At 41.1% G+C, this 18448-nt stretch overlaps 1 protein-coding gene across 9 annotated transcripts in view; it reads right to left on the reverse strand.

Annotated features, from left to right (window-relative positions):
- LOC139359569 (14-3-3 protein epsilon-like) overlaps window positions 1–14474 on the reverse strand; it is a 91499-nt gene extending 77025 nt beyond the window's left edge. For 4 of the 9 annotated variants that reach the window (XR_011615643.1, XR_011615640.1, XR_011615637.1 and 1 more), the window contains exons 1-2: window positions 14371–14472; window positions 14016–14090 (exon numbers count right to left, since the gene is read on the reverse strand). The gene's annotated coding sequence lies outside the window, so the exon portion shown is untranslated. Of the gene's footprint in view, window positions 1–13999; window positions 14091–14370 lie in introns of all 9 variants that reach the window. The other 5 variants (XR_011615639.1, XR_011615641.1, XR_011615638.1 and 2 more) reach the window with 5 other exon arrangements.
- Between the last annotated feature and the right edge of the window lie 3974 nt (window positions 14475–18448).

An 18448-nucleotide genomic window follows, 5' to 3' on the forward strand; every position in this document is an offset into this window, starting at 1 on the left:
ACAAGAAAAATGGAATTCCAAAAATGTTCAAGTAACCCAAAAGAAAGCAGGAAAAAGAGCAATCAAAAAACAAAAACTTAAAAGAGGCATGGTGGCTGAGGCCTGTAATTCTAGCTAAAAATACAAAAATTAGCTGGGCATGGTGGCACATGCCTGTAATCCCAGTTACTTGGGAGACTGAAGCACAAGAACTGCTTGAACCCGGGAGGCAGAGGTTGTAGTAGGCCAAGACTGAGCCACTACACTCCGGCCTGGGCAAGAGTAAGACTTTGTCCCCCCACGTCCCCCCCAAATAAATGGGACTCTGACAACATCTGTAACTATGTAAATGCCCCAAATACCTAAATACAGCAAATAAAAGACAAAAACTGGCCAGGTGCAGTGGCTCACGACCGTAATCCCAGCACTTTGGGAGGCCGAGGAGAGCAGATCACTTGAGGTTTGGTGTTCGAGACCAACCTGGCCAACATGGTGAAAACCCGTCTCTAGTAAAAATACAAAAAAAAAAAAAAAAAAAAAAAAATTTAGCCAGGCGTAGTGGTAGGCACTTGTAATAGCTACTCCGGAGGCTGAGGCAGGAGAATCATTTGAACCCACTAGGTGGAGGTTGTAGTGAGCCAAGGTCATACCACTGCACTCCACCCTGGGTGACAGAGCGATACTCCGTCTCAAAAAAAAAGACAGATTGACAAACTGGATTTTAAAAACTAACCTAAAGCCAAGCATGGTGGCTCACGCCTATAATGCCAGAGCTTTGAGAGGCCATCACAGGAGGGTCTCTTGAGCCCAGGAGTTCGAGACCAGGCTGGGCAACATAACAAGACCTCGTCCCTACAAATAATAAAAAATTAGCCAGGTGTGATGGTGCACATGTGTGGTCCCAATTACTTGGGAGGCTGAGGTGGGAGAACTGTTTGAACCCAGGAGGCGGAGGTTGCAGTGCGCCAAGATTCTGCCATTGCACTCCAGTCTGGGCAACAAGAGCGAAACTCCACCTCAAAAAAAAAGAAAAAAGAAAGAAAAAACAAACAAAACAAGTATATATAAGTCAGCAATGAAGACGATGCAGGACTTCTACACAGAAAAATCAGAAAACTTTTCTGAAATAAACTGAAGACAACATAATAAATGGAAAGACATTTCATGTTCTTGGACTGCAACACCTCAGTGTCGCTAAGAAGTTCCTACTCCAAAGCAATCTACGCATTTAATCAAATCCCTGTCAAAATCCCAAGAAAGCTTTTTTGCAGAAATAAAAAAAAAATACATTCCAAAACTCACATAGAATCTCAAGGGACCTCAAATAGTCAAAACAATCTTGAAAAGGAAGAATAAATTTGAAGACATCACACTTCCTGATTTCAAAACTTCCTACAAAGCTACAGTAATCAAAATAGTGTTGCCAGCTGTGGTGGCTCATGCCTGTAATCCCAGCACTTTGGGAGGCCGAGGTGGGTGGATCACCTGAGGTCGGGAGTTTCAGACCAGCCTAACCAACATGGAGAAATCTTGTCTCTGCTAAAACTACAAAAATTAGCCAGGCGTGGTGGTGCATGCCTGTAATCTTAGCTACTCGGGAGTCTGAGGAAGGAGAAGCGCTTGAACCCAGGAGGCAGAGGTTGCAGTGAGCAAAGATCAGGCCACTACACTCCAGCCTGGGCAACAAGAGTGAAACTTCACCTCAAAAAGAGAAATAAATAAAATAAAAAACAGTGTTGTACTGGCATAAAAACAGAGCACTGAAAGAGAATAGAGAGTTCAGAAATAAACTCTCCCTTATATGGGGAAGTGATTTGCAACAAAGTGCCAGGATCATTCCGTGGGAAAGAGTCTTTTCAACAAATAATGCTGGGAAAACTGGATTATCTACATGCAAAAGAATGTAGGTGGACACTTACTTTACACCACACACAAAAATTGACTCAAAATGGATCGAAGATCTAAACATAAGAGCTACAACTGGGCCAGGCATGGTGGGTCACACCTGTAATCCCAGCACTTTTGGAGGTTGAGGCAGGTGGATCATGAGGTCAGGTGATCGAGACCATCCTGGCTAACACGGTGAAACACCCTCTACTAAAACTACAAAAAAACTATCCAGGCGTGGCGGCAGGCGCCTGTAGTCCCGGCTACTTGGGAGGCTGAGGCAGGAGAATGGCGTGAACCCGGGAGGTGGAGCTTGCAGTGAGCTGAGATCGCACCACTGCACTCCAGCCTGGGTGACAGAGGGAGACGCTGTCTCAAAAAAATAATAAAAAATAAAAATAAAAGTAAAAATGTCAACAAAGTTGCTCAACTATAACAGAAAAAGAAAGCTTACAAGAGAATGTAGAGCTCATAATTTTTAGTGTTCGTTAGAGAAATGCTTTAAATGGACTGAAAATCCTGAAAAACTGCTTGAATCATAAAGAATCTATGAAATATTATGGAAGCATTTTCTAGCTTGTTTTTGAAACCTCTGAAAAAAACCTCCTCATGTATCAATACAAGCTAACCTGCTACACAGAAATAAAAAGAAAACTATGGGTGCGGTGGCTCAGGTCTAAAATCCCATCACTTTTGGAGGTCGAGGCAGGCAGATCATGAGGTCAGCAGTTCGAAGCCAGCCTGGCCAACATGGTGAAACCCCCTCTCTACTAAAAATACAAAAATTAGGCAGGCATGGTGGTGCACACCTGCAATCCCAGCTCCTTGGGAGGCTGAGGCAGGAAAATAGCTTGAACCTCAGAGGCAGAGTTTGCAGTGTGCCAAGATCGCACCACTGCACTCTAGCCTGGGACTGAGCGAGACTCTCTCTCAAAAAAAAAAAAAAAGAAAAGAAAAGAAAAAGAAAAAGAAAAAGAAAACTATACATTTTATTACATGTATACATTTGTCTTTCATATACTTGTAACTCAGAAAACCATGCTTTCAGAAATGGAAATACAATAATATTAGCAATCATAGCATCCGTGAAACTGAAGAGAATAAACTGGCCAGATGCTGTCTCTTACACCCTAGAACCCAGGTTCTGGTCAAGGCTTCTCTTGGTTGTATGAACTCACCTCATGCACCTGTCATAAGGCTCAAAAGAGATACTGTAAACAAAGCGTCCTGTAAACTGTATAAGCCTGTAGATATGTGGTTCATCTTAATCAAGGCACTTTAACGACTGACAGCTGCCCCCCCAGAATCTCTTTTCTTGATTCTTAAAATAAACAGCTTATATTTCGAAGTCCGGTTCAAAAGTGATATTCTTGGAAGCCTCTGCATCCCACCTGTCCATTCAGCAGAACGAATCCGTCTCCACTCTAGTATTATACTCTCATAACTCTTGGCCCTTCACCAGTTCATTCAAGGGTATAAAGAGCAATTAAAATATGTCAGGCATCATGCTATGCACTGGAGAAAAAAATCTTAAATGTGTAAAGCTTACAAAGTTTTTCACACACATTATCTCATTTCATACTTTAAAAGTGCTTGATAAATCAATGAATAAAGGAGTAACAGACACTTGTTCGATTACTAAACTATCCATCAGGGTTAACACTGAAATAATCCTCCACAAAGTTTCCACAGGGGAAAGGGGAAAAATACATTATATTACACAAACGCATCTGGGGGGTGAAAATTCCTCCCTATGGCAGAGCATCTCCAACTCAAGTTTAACTGTGTAACAAAGGCACGTAGCAACTGAAGATGGATTTGACTTCACTATGGGACTAACAAGTTCTAAGTGAAGAACAATGAGTTCTGCATAAAAGCTCCTATGTAGATCATTCTGCTTGATAAAACTGGACATTATTACACAAATATTAAAATAAACACTTAAACTAAAGGGCTTCTGCACAGCAAAAAAACTATCATCAGAGTGAACAGGCAACCTACAGAATGGGAGAAAATGTTTGCAATCTATCCATCTGACAAAGATTTAATATCCAGAATCCTCAAGGAATTTAAACAAATTTACAAGAAAGAAAACCCCATCAAAAAGAGGGTGAAAGATATGAACAGACACTTCTCAAAAGAAGATATTTATGCGGTCAACAAACATATGAAATAAAGCTCATCATCACTGCTCATTAGAGAAATGCAAATCAAAACCACAATGATATTCCATCTCATGCCAGTTAAAATGGCGATCATTAAAAAGTCAGGAAACAACAGATGCTGGAAAGGATGTGGAGATACAGGCATGCTTTTACACCGTTGGTGGGAGTGTAAATTAGTTCAATCATTGTGGAAGACAGTATGGCGATTCCTCACAGTGACCACTTTAAATCTTATTTTACATGTAATAAAACCATTTTCTATTTACATGGATCAAAGTCTCCTAAAGCAAACACTTACACCTCCATTTATTTCCCACTTTTGGCACAAAATTGGATTTTCATTGTAACTGTGGTGTGCTAAGTGCATGGTTAAGCCAGTGTCAGCGTCATCTTCCTGTAAATTACAGATGCCGTCTGTGAGCAGGTCTCTTGTGGACTCATGGATGTTGTATTTTGAAATCTGCTTTAGAGGATATTTTAAGACTTTTAGAACCAGAAATACCATTAGACCCAGCAATCCGATTACTGGGTATATACCCAAAGGATTGTAAATCATTCTACTCTAAAGACACATGTACACATATGTTTACTGCAGCACTATTTACAACAGCAAAGACTTGGAACCAACCCAAATGCCCATCAAGGATAGACTGGATAAAGAAAACATGGCACATGTACCCCATGGAATACTAGGCAGCCATAAAAACGAATGAGTTCATGTCATTTTCAGGGACATGGATAATGCTGTAAACCATCATCTCGGCAAACTAACACAGGAACAGAAAACCAAACACCGCATGTTCTCACTCATGAGTGGGAGTTGAACAATGAGAACACATGGACACAGGGAGGGAAACATCACATACCAGGGCCTGTCAGGGGACGGCAGGCAAGGGGAGAGATAGCATTAGGACAAATACTTAATGCATGAAGGGCTTAAAACCTAGATGGCAGGTTGATAGGTACAGCAAACCACCATGGCACATGTATATCTGTGTAACAAACCTGCATGTTCTGCACATGTATCTCAGAACTTAAACTATAATTTTTAAAAATTTTGAAAATAAAAAAAATAAAGTCTTGTTTCAGGGTAATATTAATTTGCATTGCCACCTATTTCAACATGGCAGACAATTGTACCATCTGAGCCAAATGGAGCCTTGACATGAAATCTGAAAATACCCCATGAACGGAGTGATAGACATAAAGTGAAATAATCCAATGCTACCAGTTCTCATAAGCTCAAAATGCAATTCTGTACTGTACCAAAATCCCTGGTATAGGTGAGAGATACACTTCAAGATCTTTGCATATTCCAAAGTTTACGGCTATCACTATGACACAGAGCTTCTTCTGTAAACGTCCCATGTTTCCACCGAAGAGCACTGTGTCTGGGGCTACTTTACTGTCACTAACTGCACAATGGTGTTTTCTCCTTGGTGTAATATTTCACAACAAGACAGAGAATATGTATGTGTGTATGTGAATCATTCATGCTAGTTACCACATAAATAACAACAAGCAGCAAATATGAAGATAAAAGTAACGTTGAAGTATAAATGCTGCTGTCCAGATGGGTGAGGCTTACTCATCCGCCAAGCGATGTCCTCGGCCCAATACAGCGAGTTTTAATAGACAGGGACAGGTGACATTCGTCTATCTAGTCCTACATGCCATTTTGGCATTGAAGGGTTCCCCAGGGCTGGAGTCACTTAGCTCTAGGTGCACAATTCTAATGTATGAGTATACTTTTCTATTCTAAAGCCACAGTGGGCAAAATGGCTCAGTGTAATTTTAGAATTCGTCTACTACATACCAAGCACTGGAATAGGTAAACATTTTACATACATCCTTTCTAATCTTTGCAACATTCTACAAAGTAAGGGTTATTTTACCCACTTAAAAGTCACTGGATGCCGGGGGCGGTGGCTCAGGCCTGTAATCCCAGCACTTTGGGAGGCTGAGGCGGGCGGATCGCGAGGTCAGGAGATCAAGATCACCCTGGCTAACACGGTGAAACCCCGTCTCTACTAAAAATACAAAAATGAATTAGCCAGGCATGGTGGCGGGCGCCTGTAGTCCCAGCTACTCAGGAGCCTGAGGCAGGAGAATGGCTTGAACCCGAGGGGCGGAGCTTGCAGGGAGCCGAGATCCCGCGGCTGCACTCCAGCCCGAATGGCAGAGGGAGACTCCATCTCAAAAAGTAAAAACAAAATAAATAAAAGTAACTGGAAAGTCAGAGAATTTAAGTCCACTGCCCCCAAAATCTACAGCCCACAGCAGGGTAGGAACCCAAATCTCTCTGGCTTCAAAACCCTGCCCTAATCATTTCACTATATCACCAATCCAAGGAAAAAGTTAAGGTATCTTAGTCAGATAAAAGTGGCAAATTAGACCGAGCGCGGTGGCTCAGGCCTGTGATCCCAGCACTTAGGAAGGCCGAGGCGGGCAGATCACGAGGTCAAGAGATCGAGACCATCCTGACTAACATGATGAAACCCCAACTCTACTAAAAAAATACGAAAAATTAGTCAGCATGGTGACACATGCCTGTAGTCCCAGCTACTCAGGAGGCTGAGTCAGGAGAATCACTTGAACCCGAGAGGCAAAGGTTGCAGTGAGCCGAGGTCATGCCACTGCACTCCAGCCTGGGTGACAGAGCGAGACTCCATCTCAAAAAAAAAAAAAAAAAAAAGGGGGGGGGCCAATTAATGGGAGGAAAATATTAAAAGTTAACCCTACAAACCAAGAAATCTATTTATGGCTATGTATTTTGTAGGAGACAGAGTCTTGCTATATTGTCCAGGCTAGTCTCAAAGTCCTGACCTCAAGCAATCCTCCCGACTCAGCCTCCTGAGTAGAGGGGATTACAGGCATTACAGGCATGAGCCAATGCCCCAGCAAGAAGTCTATATGTTCTTATCACTCATGTGACTAAACAAAATTATGTGTAAGAAACTGAAAAATCATGGTAATATTTTAAATATTATGACTACACTGAAACCCTGCCAGAGGTATTTTTTAAATGTCAAGGCTTTTTTTTTTTTTTTTTTTTTTTAAGACGGAGACTCCCTCTGTCGCCAGGCTAGAGTGCAACAGCCAGATCTTGGCTCACTGCAACCTCTGCCTCCCGGGTTCAAGCCATTCTCCTACCTCAGCTTCCCGAGTAGCTGGGATTGCAGGCACGTGCCACCAAACCCGGCTAATTTTTGTATTTTTAATAGAGACGGGGTTTCACCATGTTGGTCAGGCTGATCTCGAACTCCTGACCTCGTGATCCACCCGCCTTGGCATCCCCAAGTGCTGGGATTACAGGCGTGAGCCACCGCGCCCGGCCAAAATGTCAAGGATTTTTACGCTGATGTGCTTAATGTACCCAATCTGTAATTCTAGTTGTGATCAATGACATGCCCATAAATCAGAGAGTACTTCTATGAAACAATCACAGGCCGGGCACGGTGGCTCAAGCCTGTAATCCCAGCACTTTGGGAGGGCGAGACAGGCGGATCACGAGGTCAGGAGATCGAGACCATCCTGGCTAACCCAGTGAAACCCCGTCTCTACTAAAAATACAAAAAATTAGCCGGGCGTGGTGGCGGGCGCCTGTAGTCCCAGCTACTCGGGAGGCTGAGGCAGGAGAATGGTGGGAACCCGGGAGGCGGAGCTTGCAGTGAGCCGAGATCTTGCCACTGCACTCCAGCCTGGGCGACAAAGCGAGACTCCATCTCAAAAAAAAAAAAAAAAAAAAAAAAAAAAATCACAGCCTACAAGTATGGATAAAACGCCTCAGCTTTACCTCTTAGATGGTTCTAGACAGTTTCAGAATTTGTGCCTCTTTCTTCAACTCTCTCATTCATTTTATTATCCTTAGCAGTAAAATAATCTTATCAATTGCTTTCCCTATGAAACTGTGAATGAAAATTCCCATTTCTCTTTGCTAGGTCTTGTTAGCTGCCATCTCTGGGAAGGAGAAAGTGTTTTTATAGACAGGCATGTCAAGGACAAATCATGGAGCTGAAATGCAAGGGTGGATGGCAAATAAATTGCATCTTGTGAACTAACTCCAACTAATTTCTGCCTGGAGCACTGTGTTTGAAAGGATTCCTAGGCCACATCTGGAGGGATCTGGAAAAAAAAATGAAAGAGAAGTAAGGAAGGTAAGTGGAGAACCAGTAAAGTGTTGTGCTACAGTAGCCTAGGGTTTCAGGAAAGGAGATTATAATATCAAGTCAGGCAGAGCAGCAGCCAAACAACACAAAGAAAAATGTCCGTGAGACTTGGCATGCAGGAGATCACCGATGTGCCTATTGACAAGTTCAGCAGTGTTGTGAGGGAAGAAGTCAATGGGCTAAAGCGGAAGTGAGTGCTGACACAGAGACAGCAGGTGTAAACCAGAGACACAGCCAGCGTACCGGATGGCTGAAGTCAAATACTTACGTAGCAAATGGGGATAGAGACAAGCGTCCAATGGATGTATTGGCCCTCTCAGGACAAATATTCCATACCCTAAAAACCATAGGAAAGGGGTGAAGGATACTCCTATAGGTCAATTTATGGAAGAGAGCAAAACCTTAACATTCTCAATGATGTAGGAGCTAAGAACCTCAGTATCAGGTGAAGAGACAGGAAGGTCAAGAGGGGGAAGGAGATTGGGTAAAGATGTTGAAGAGAATGAGAGAACTAAACAGGGTTGGGCAAGGAAAAGGCATTAGGCAAGGCTGAGCACTTAGATGAGTTTGAAAAGATTTAGTAGTTACTTTAAAACAGGGTTCATCTGTATGACTAGTTGCTTTTTCTTTAGCCCTCAGATACAGGAGTAGAACAACAGACTGGATTGGGCTGGCATTTTACCAGGGTACAGCAGGAAGATGGGCACAGGAAAGGCCCAATGTTGGGAGGATTTCAGTTAATCTCCTGTGAGATCCAGGCGGGCTAGGGTAGCAGGGTAGGTTATAAGAAGAAAAATACAGACAAACTCGTGAGACTGCAGAGGCCTGGAAGGAGAAAATGTGTTGGGTGACAGTGAGATGCAGAAGATTTCTGAGGTGATACACCTGTAGATGAGAAGGTGGAGGTCCCAGCCCGGGTAAAGGGTGGCTGATCTACAGCTGGTGATGACCACTGGCATTAAAGGAATCCAGAAGAGACGAGGCTTTTTCTGTTTGTGTCGGTTATCTCCTTATTCTAGTTTCTCTTCACCACTGAAAAACTCTGAAAGTTGTCAACTTCATTAAGGTAAATTCAGAAGACCTATTTTACTCAAAATGATAAAATGCTTCTCAGAGAAAAAGCATATTATGTCTCATCAGATAATGCATGTATGACTTGGGACAAATCATAGCATTTCAGTGTTTGAGGTAATCTAGTCTGTCCTCTTTATTCCTTAACTCTCCATCTGTACAGACAGAAACAATATAATCAGCCACATATCTTGTATAAAATAAAAATGAAGAGAGAAACAATTATAAAGGCAGAAGTTCTTGGGGTGAGAAGAACTTTAAAATTAACTAGCTACTTCTTCAAGACGAAAAACATCAGGGAGTACTGAAAGACAACAATTGTAGAAAGGAAGAGAAATTAACCGAAACAGCAACCAAAAACTTTCTAAAAATGTATCAACAGTCCCGTGGAAAACAAATAGCTACAAGCTTGACACTAATTCAAAGTCAGTATTTTCTTCTGACTGAGACTCAGGGAAAGCAAGCCAAAAATGAAAGTTATCTTATTCACCTTGTAGGAAAAGAAATTTCTGTCTTCCATAACACAAACTGCTAAAACCTACAAACATCCATTTTCAGATAAAAAGAGTATTAAGGAGAACTGGTAAAAACAATTCATTACAAAGTTAATTATCTCTCTCTCTCTCTCTCCCTCTCTCTCTCTCTCTGTGTGTGTGTGTGTGTGTGTGTGTGTGTGTGTGTGTGTGTGTGAAAGTCTGGCATTCATTTACAATAATTGATCTACTCTTTTTCCAAGCGAAAATATGTACTTTTGGAACAAGTAAAAATTTACATTATCATGAAAGATTTATGAAGAAGCATAAGCTTAAACATAGTTCTTGCCATAAACAGTCTGATCCTACCGCAAAATATCAAACTTGGAAATTTGGCAATATTATAGAAAAAACTGCGAATGAGTGTGTTTTTTAATCCTGCAATTCTAATTTAGGAACTTATCAAAATAATGATGGATACACACAAAGGCTTTCTGTGTATAATAATAAAAACAGAAAATAATACAAAAGGCCAGCATTAGGGAAGTGGTGACATAATTTATAGTTTCTCTGTATTATGCAATATATGCACCATATATATGTGTATACATATATATATATGCATATACATATATACACATTTATATTTTTTGAGACAGGGTCTCGCTCTATCACCCAGGCTGGAGTGCAGTGGCCGGATCTCAGCTCACTGTAACCTCCGCCTCCCAGGTTTACCCCATTCTCCTGTCTCAGCCTTCCCAGTAGCTGGGACTACAGGCGCCCGCCACCTCGCCCGGCTAGTTTTTTGTATTTTTTAGTAGAGACGGGGTTTCACCGTGTTAGCCAGGATGGTCTCGATCTCCTGACCTCGTGATCTGCCCGTCTCGGCCTCCCAAAGTGCTGGGATTACAGGTGTCAGCCACTGCGCCCGGCCGGTCTGGATTTCTTGACTTCATGATCTTCCCCCTTGGCCTCCCAAAGTGCTGGGATTACAGGCATGAGCCACCGCGCCCGGCCACACCATATGTTTAACAACAACAACAACAAAAATCAGATTACCCGGGAAAAGGCTTGCAATCTACTGAAGAGTAAAAGATGTCAGAGAGGCCGGTCGCGGTGGCTCAAGCCTGTAATCCCAGCACTTTGGGAGGCCGAGATGGGCGGATCACGAGGTCAGGAGATCGAGACCATCCTGGCTAACACAGTGAAACCCCATCTCTACTAAAAAAAATACAAAAAACTAGCCGGGCGACGTGGCGGGCGCTTGTAGTCCCAGCTACTCCGGAGGCTGAGGCAGGAGAATGGCGTAAACCCGGGAGGCGGAGCTTGCAGTGAGCTGAGATCTGGCCACTGCACTCCAGCCTGGGCGACACAGCGAGACTTCGTCTCAAAAAAAAAAAAAAAAAAAAAAAAATGATGTTAGAGAATTTGTAGTAATGTGTGATTTCAATTTTTCTTTTTGTGTTGTTGAACTATCTATGCTTTTTAAAATGAGCACTACGACAAAAGCACATTTAGAGCTTTTGTTATTTCAAAAAAATCTTCCCACTTCTTCCTCAAAGCACTTAGCAAATGAAATACAGTAACATTGAAAAACTAGTTTCTCACATTACTTTGTAGCCATATTTTACTAATAATTTTAATATTATCTTGCTACCTAGCAAGTATTTTTAATTTCAAAAAAATTGACTACAAAAAGTATTTGGAGGCTGGGCTGGTGGCTCACGCCTGTAATCCCATCACTTTGGGATGCTGAGGTGGGTGGATCACAAGGTCAGCAGTTTAAGACCAGCCTTGACAATATGGTGAAACCCCATCTCTACCAAAAATCCAAAAATTAGCTGGGTATGGTGGCAGGCGCCTGTAGTCCCAGCTACTTGGGAGGCTGAGGCAGGAGAATTGCTTGAACCTGGGAGGTGGAGGTTGCAGTGAGCCTATATCGCACCACTGCACTCCAACCTGGGCAACAGAGCAAGACTGTCTGCAAAAAAAAAAAAAAAAAAAAAAAGGAAAAAGAAAAAAATTTATTTGGAGGCTCATGTACTCAATATTGAGAACAATGACTAAGCCCTGGTTTTCACAATCAACAACTCCTCTAATTCATCAGACGCTCTCATTCCATTCAGTTTCATCCTATCTCAGTTTCTCTCTGTATAGATTTGGCACACACAAACTTCTTCACAAGAATGTTGAAAGAAATGTATATAAAGTATATAACATATGTAAAGTGTATATATTGGAAGTATATATATATTGAAGCTCTCATTCCATTCAGTTTCATCCTATCTCAGTTTCTCACTGTATAGGTTTGGCACACACAAACTTCTTCACAAGAATGTTGAAAGAAATGTATATAAAGTATATAACATATGTAAAGTGTATATATTGGAAGTATATATATATCGAAGCTCTCCTTCCATTCAGTTTCATCCTATCTCAGTTTCTCACTGTATAGGTTTGGCACACACAAACTTCTTCACAAGAATGTTGAAAGAAATGTATATAAAGTATATAATATATATAAAGAATATTGTATGTAAAATTGTCTGAGACTTTATACTTTGATCTAATATAGAAAAATACCTTTTGATTTCTGTCTTCTCAGCATGTTTATAGCCTAAACAAATTATTAAAGATGTGTATACTTGAATTGCTTCATTCTCCTGTAAAATGAATGATATTCAACTCCTCAAGGATTTACTTTGAATAATTAAAGCAAAGGCAAAACTTTCTGCAAAATTCATACAGAAGTTTTAATATGGGACGTGTTCTGAAGTCATGAAATAAATAATATTTGTGTGTATAATAACTGGTAGACTCTTCTCAGCATCGAATCATTCTTGTCAAAGTCAACTACTGCATTTCTAACTGTGTCTTTTGAAGCAATAAATATAGAGATACTGATGCAACCTAATCTGTATTTTATGCTATTGAATATTCTATCCCCTAAATTACTGTGTTCCCCAAGAATAGATTAATATAATTTTGGATGCAACGCAAAATTCTTTTCACAGTGGTCTTTGTCAAATACAAAGAGAACTACCAAAGCTATGAATACCACAAACTAAACATGCTCTAGAAGAGACTGCCCCTTCTGCGAACCAATAATGCCCAACAGATTCAGAAAACTAGTTCCAACACTAGGAGCACCCAGGCTTCTAAAAAGCTCTGGATCCTTCTGTATTTTGATTTCAACAGCTTATATTTAAAGTGGTGACTATTAAAGAAAAGTAAATTGAATGGTATGTTAAGCCCATAAGACATGACTAATTTATGACATTCAGTAGCAAATATCAACATAATTCCTCACACTTAACTCTCACGGATACAAGCTGCTCAAGTGCTTATAGGCTAAGTCCGCAGAGATAAGTAATTTTCTGATCCTTAGTTTCTACAACAAAACACAAAGTCAAGAGCAAAGAAACCTGTACATTTCAGAAAAAAGTAGAAAACTAAAGAAACAGACTATGGTGGCTTATTTTTAAAACTATATCTACTTCATCCAAGTATTTAAGTACTTTCTTCTGAAATCTTGAAAAATAAAACCTTTTTAGAATTTGATATATGACCTAATGTCTCTTTATATGGCTTCTTCATATATAAGAGGTAACAGGCCGGCCGGGCGCGGTGGCTCAAGCCTGTAATCCCAGCACTATGGGAGGCCGAGACGGGCGGATCATGAGTTCAGGAGATCGAGACCATCCTGGCTAACATGGTGAAATCCCGTTTCTACTAAAATAGAAAAAAAATTAGCCGGGCGAGGTGGCGGGCACCGGTACTTCCAGCTACTCGGGAGGCTGAGGCAGGAGAATGGCGTGAACTCGGGAGGCGGGGCTTGCAGTGAGCTGAGATCAGGCCACTGCACTCCAGCCTGGGCAACAGAGCCAGACTCTGTCTCAAAAAAAAAAAAAAAAAAAAAAAAGAGGTAACAGGCCATTCAAACATAATTCATTATCAGCATGATTTTTTAACTAATAACCTGTAGTATTGGACAAAAGCTTTAGAGCAAGACTTGCTAAGGAAAAGAGCACATTAAGGCAATAAAAAAACATGTTAAGGTAACAATTAAGTGATTAGCACTGGATCTTTTCTCATTATGGTCGGAAGAGTTACAATTCCTTTTCTATGGAAAAGAGTCATTAGGAGAATAGAATGAATTAGCATGGATAAAGCACTTACTATAATAAACATCATAAAATGTTTGTTACATAAGGCAATGAATCAATAAACACGGAAAATCGCATCATGCACGTACATTCAATAATACCTACTTTTGAAGGTGGTCATGTTCTTTCAAAAATAGCTCAGTTCGTCTGTTGTTTACTCCAGACCCACTTTTATATGACCTGGGACAAAAGAGAACATTTATAAACATTTTTGGCAGAGGATACAAAATCTGAGGAACTGAGTGACCCCAGTGATATTGAAAGTAGATGCATGGAGTCTCTTCATAGTTTTGAATGAACAACAAAGTGCGTCATCCTTTCCCTTTCACCCCCAAAAATGATATCTAGTATAAACAGATAAGTATTAACGCCTCTCTATTTTAGGCCTAACAGTTTACTATGTTTTTCACAAAAATAACTCAACATTCAGAAACAAACAAACAAAATATCTTACTTTTACCTTACTTTCCTTCTCTGCTATCTTCATTTTCTCCAAGCGGAAGTAAACCGTAGCACTGATTTAGTATGTAGCGCATGGGGAGGGAAAGCCGTTGAAATGGAATGTTTTCCATAACAGTAATACATGCGGTCCACCAACGGAAACCTTAGGAAACCAACAATTTTTTTTTTTTTGAGACAGGATCTCTTTGTCACTTAGGCTGGAGTGCAGTGGCACAGTCTCAGCTCACTGCAGCCTTCTCAACCTCCCAGGTTCAAGTGATCCTCCTGCCTCAGGCCCGCAAGTAGCTGGGAGTACAGGAGCACGCCACCATGCCCAGCTAATTTTTGTATTTTGGGTAGAGATGGGGTTTTGCCATGTTCCCCAGTCTGGTCTCGAACTCCTGAGATCAAGCAATCCGCTCGCCTCGGCCTCCCAGAGTACTAGGATTACAGGTGTGAACCACCATGCCTGGCTCCAAATTTTTAAAATTCAAGTTAACTGTACAAATACTACAGTAAGACCAAAGAGAGTCATGCTGTTAAAATGGAAATACTGGCTGAGACGCAGGGCTACTGTGAAAAGCACAGGAGAAAACACCACCGAGGAAGGCAGAATGATATAACCAAGAACACACTGGACTTGGGAGACTGATGACTTGGATTTAAATCTATACTCCATCCTTTCATAGGGGCTTCACCTTAGACAAGTGTGTCAATGTCTACATTTGTAAAATGAGACTGATTATTTCTATCTTAACCGAAAGATCATTATGGAGCCAAAAAAAAAAAATACATGAAAAAATACTGTGTAAGTTACTATACACACCCACCCACCCACCCACCCACACACCCACACACCCACACACACACACACACAATGTCAGGTATCATTACTATATCACATCTCACTAATCATATTCTGCCTTGGATTATACTAACTTGAGTACCTGCCTTACTTTCCAACAGCACCTGGATTATAAACTCCCGCAGGGCCACGTTGGTCTTTACATTTCTACCTGCTACTGTGACTAACTCAGAGTTGGTCCTCAGGAGCTAGTTGAAGGAATGGATGAATATATCTTTTCTGCCCATTTTTCAAAAACCAAGTGATTACAGTGGGTTGCATTCTAGTGATTCCCACACATTGTGTGTGAGGGGTGCTCGGTGTCTGTACATTAAAGGCATCCCGTACACAGGTTCTCAGTGTATTCCTCAAAATGTGTATGTAAATGCACTGAACGGAAATTAAACAAAAGGCTTACATGTCCTGAAGGACTAGAAATCGGACAACTGTCTTACTGTTGAAACTGTCACAACAAAATAAAGGATCTCTAGGAAAGTGTTTCTGAGAGTACACATAATGTATAGTTGATAATCGTGTATATCACAGTTTATGAAACTTATCACATAATCTCTCACCAGTGACACGATGACAGGTATCATTCGATGGCTCCAGATTGGAAAGTCTTCATCTTCAATGAGATGCCCACGGGACTTAACATTGTCAGTAGTGTTCAGTTGTGAAAAAATTTCCCAAATTGTATATCAAATGCTAGAATAGATCATTAAAGGAGAGGCGAAATGACTTCACCTTAAAAAATATTTAAAATGATAGATTGAGATCAGCATAAAAACATTGGGAGTCCTTAAATAATGTAACATTAAGGCTATGAGTTTCTATGTATTATTGTTGTAATACATACAAATGTAATATACAATTGTTGGGACAAGGGAGGGGGCAGAGATAGTGGATAAACCGGAAGACAAACATGGAGAACTTCAGTAACTGATAATGCTATAATTTTAACAATTTTATTTTCTTTAGCACATCTGCAGAGGATCATAAAAATAATGTTGTAATTCTTAGGGTGGGTGGTAAGAGATCAAAATACCGCGAAGATACCATCTAAGCTGCACTTTGAATTAAGACAGGAAAGTCAAGGTTGGCAGCAGCCAATGGTAAAATAAGAGGCAGCATGAGATAAAAACGGAAAAGTAGATTAGGATGACGCTGTAGCAGCGATGTTTAAAGACAGTGAAATGGGACTTGGAAACGGTGAAATCTCCACCATGGTTCTGCCACTCAATTTGCAATTAACCGTGAACATATCCTAAAGCCAAATTTGAATAAATATTCTACAAAATAATATAAAAGGCAACTTACTCAATATCTTTTTATACTGATCCCATGAGATTCTGCCTTTCCCGTATTGCCATAAAGTTTGCTTTGGTTTTATGGAATCCACGTGTATAATCCTGTAGTAAATCAACATCTAGTTTCAACATAAGCTAATTATTGAATTTTCATCTGACTGAACCAGTTACGTATTGTCTTTACACTGTAAATTTCTGTCAAGGAAAGTGCTATTTAAGAAATCAAATTAACCAAAGGTAAAAATAACTTTATCATTACTTTTCTGAAAAGTGACCAAATTCTTTCAAATGAAAATAATTCAGTGCTAGGGAAACAGTGCCATTACATCACTATCTTTTGTATCTCCTAGTACTTTGTCTTATGAGGTAGAATTAGGAAGAAAAAATTCCCAAATAAAATAACTTCAAATAGCCTAGGAGAAAACTTGAGAGGCTCTTTCTACTTAATAGTGCACCTAATAGAGCTTATTTTCCAATTTCATCATTTTAGACTCTCCCCAAAAATTTGATTCCTAAACAAATCAAAAAAGAGCAAGAGAATTGTAAAGAACAAAATAATCTTTAAACGTTTTCCCTTATTTTTGTACCATTGTATTTTTAAAAGATATTAAGGATATTAATTACTTTTTAAATATGCAGAGATGGCCGGATGCAGTGGCCCAGGCCTATAATCCCAGCACTTTGGGAGGCCGAGGTGCGTGGTCACTTGAGGTCAGGAGTTCAAGACCAGCCTGGCCAACATGGCGAAACCCCATCTCTACTGAAAATACAAAACTTAGCTGGGCATGTCAGTGGCTGTAATCCTGTGCCTCAGCCTCCCGAGTGACTGAGATTACAGGCGTGTGCCACCATGCCCAACTAATTTGTTTTGTAATTTTAGTAGAGACAGAGTTTCACCATGTTAGCCAAGCTGTTCTCGAGCTCCTGACCCAGGTGATCCACCCGCCTTGGCCTCTTAAACTGCTGGGATTACAGGTGTGAGCCACTGCGCACAGCTGAACCCACTTTCTGACTATGGCCACTGGATTGAGGGGGATATACTGGCGGCGTCATTATCACTGGGTAAACTAAGGCCAGGGAGCCAAGCCTATGGACTGGGACTGTTTCCACAGCTGCTTTCTTTTTTTTTTTTTTTTTTTTGAGACGGAGTCTCACGCTGTTGCCCAGGCTGGAGTGCAGTGGCGCGATCTCGGCTCACTGCAAGCTCCGCCTCCCGGGTTCCCGCCATTCTCCTGCCTCAGCCTCCTGAGTAGCTGGGACTACAGGCGCCCGCCACCGCACCCGGCTAATTTTTTGTATTTTTAGTAGAGACGGGGTTTCACTGTGGTCTCGATCTCCTGACCTTGTGATCCGCCCACCTCGGCCTCCCAAAGTGCTGGGATTACAGGCTTGAGCCACCACGCCCGGCCTTTCCACAGCTGCTTTCACATCAGCTTTGGTGGCCCGCCCTCTCAGCAGGAAGGACAGAGATGGCTATTGCCATCTCTGAGATAAAGTTGACTTCACTTCAGAAAGTAGAGTACTTGATGTTTCACTTCTGGTTCCTAATTCTGGGTCTACAGGGAGACACCCCCTCTGTTCTACTTCATGTATCACAGTTCCTGAAACGCTACTAGTTAGAGGTCCTTTGGGCAAACAACTGACCTTTTCTGCAAATCCTTCTTATCTAACAAGACCCAGCCTAAATGTCACCTCCAAAACTTTCCTCAACCTCCACCCCAGGAGAGTAACATTCTCTTGGTACTTATCTTGTCATAGGACTTATCAGACTCTATTGTAATTAATTATTGTGATGATTTTACATTTCTCTCCTGTATCTTGATGGCTAGCATGGGGTCTTACTGATCTTTCATCCTCAGCGCTCAATCATGGGCACTTATTGTCCTCAGTAATGTGTGTTTTGGGAGGATGAGGAGAATTCAGAGAGCCATTGTAATTAGGAA

This window comes from Macaca nemestrina, chromosome 17 (genome assembly GCF_043159975.1).
Source record: "Macaca nemestrina isolate mMacNem1 chromosome 17, mMacNem.hap1, whole genome shotgun sequence".
Classification (NCBI taxonomy): domain Eukaryota; kingdom Metazoa; phylum Chordata; class Mammalia; order Primates; family Cercopithecidae; genus Macaca; species Macaca nemestrina.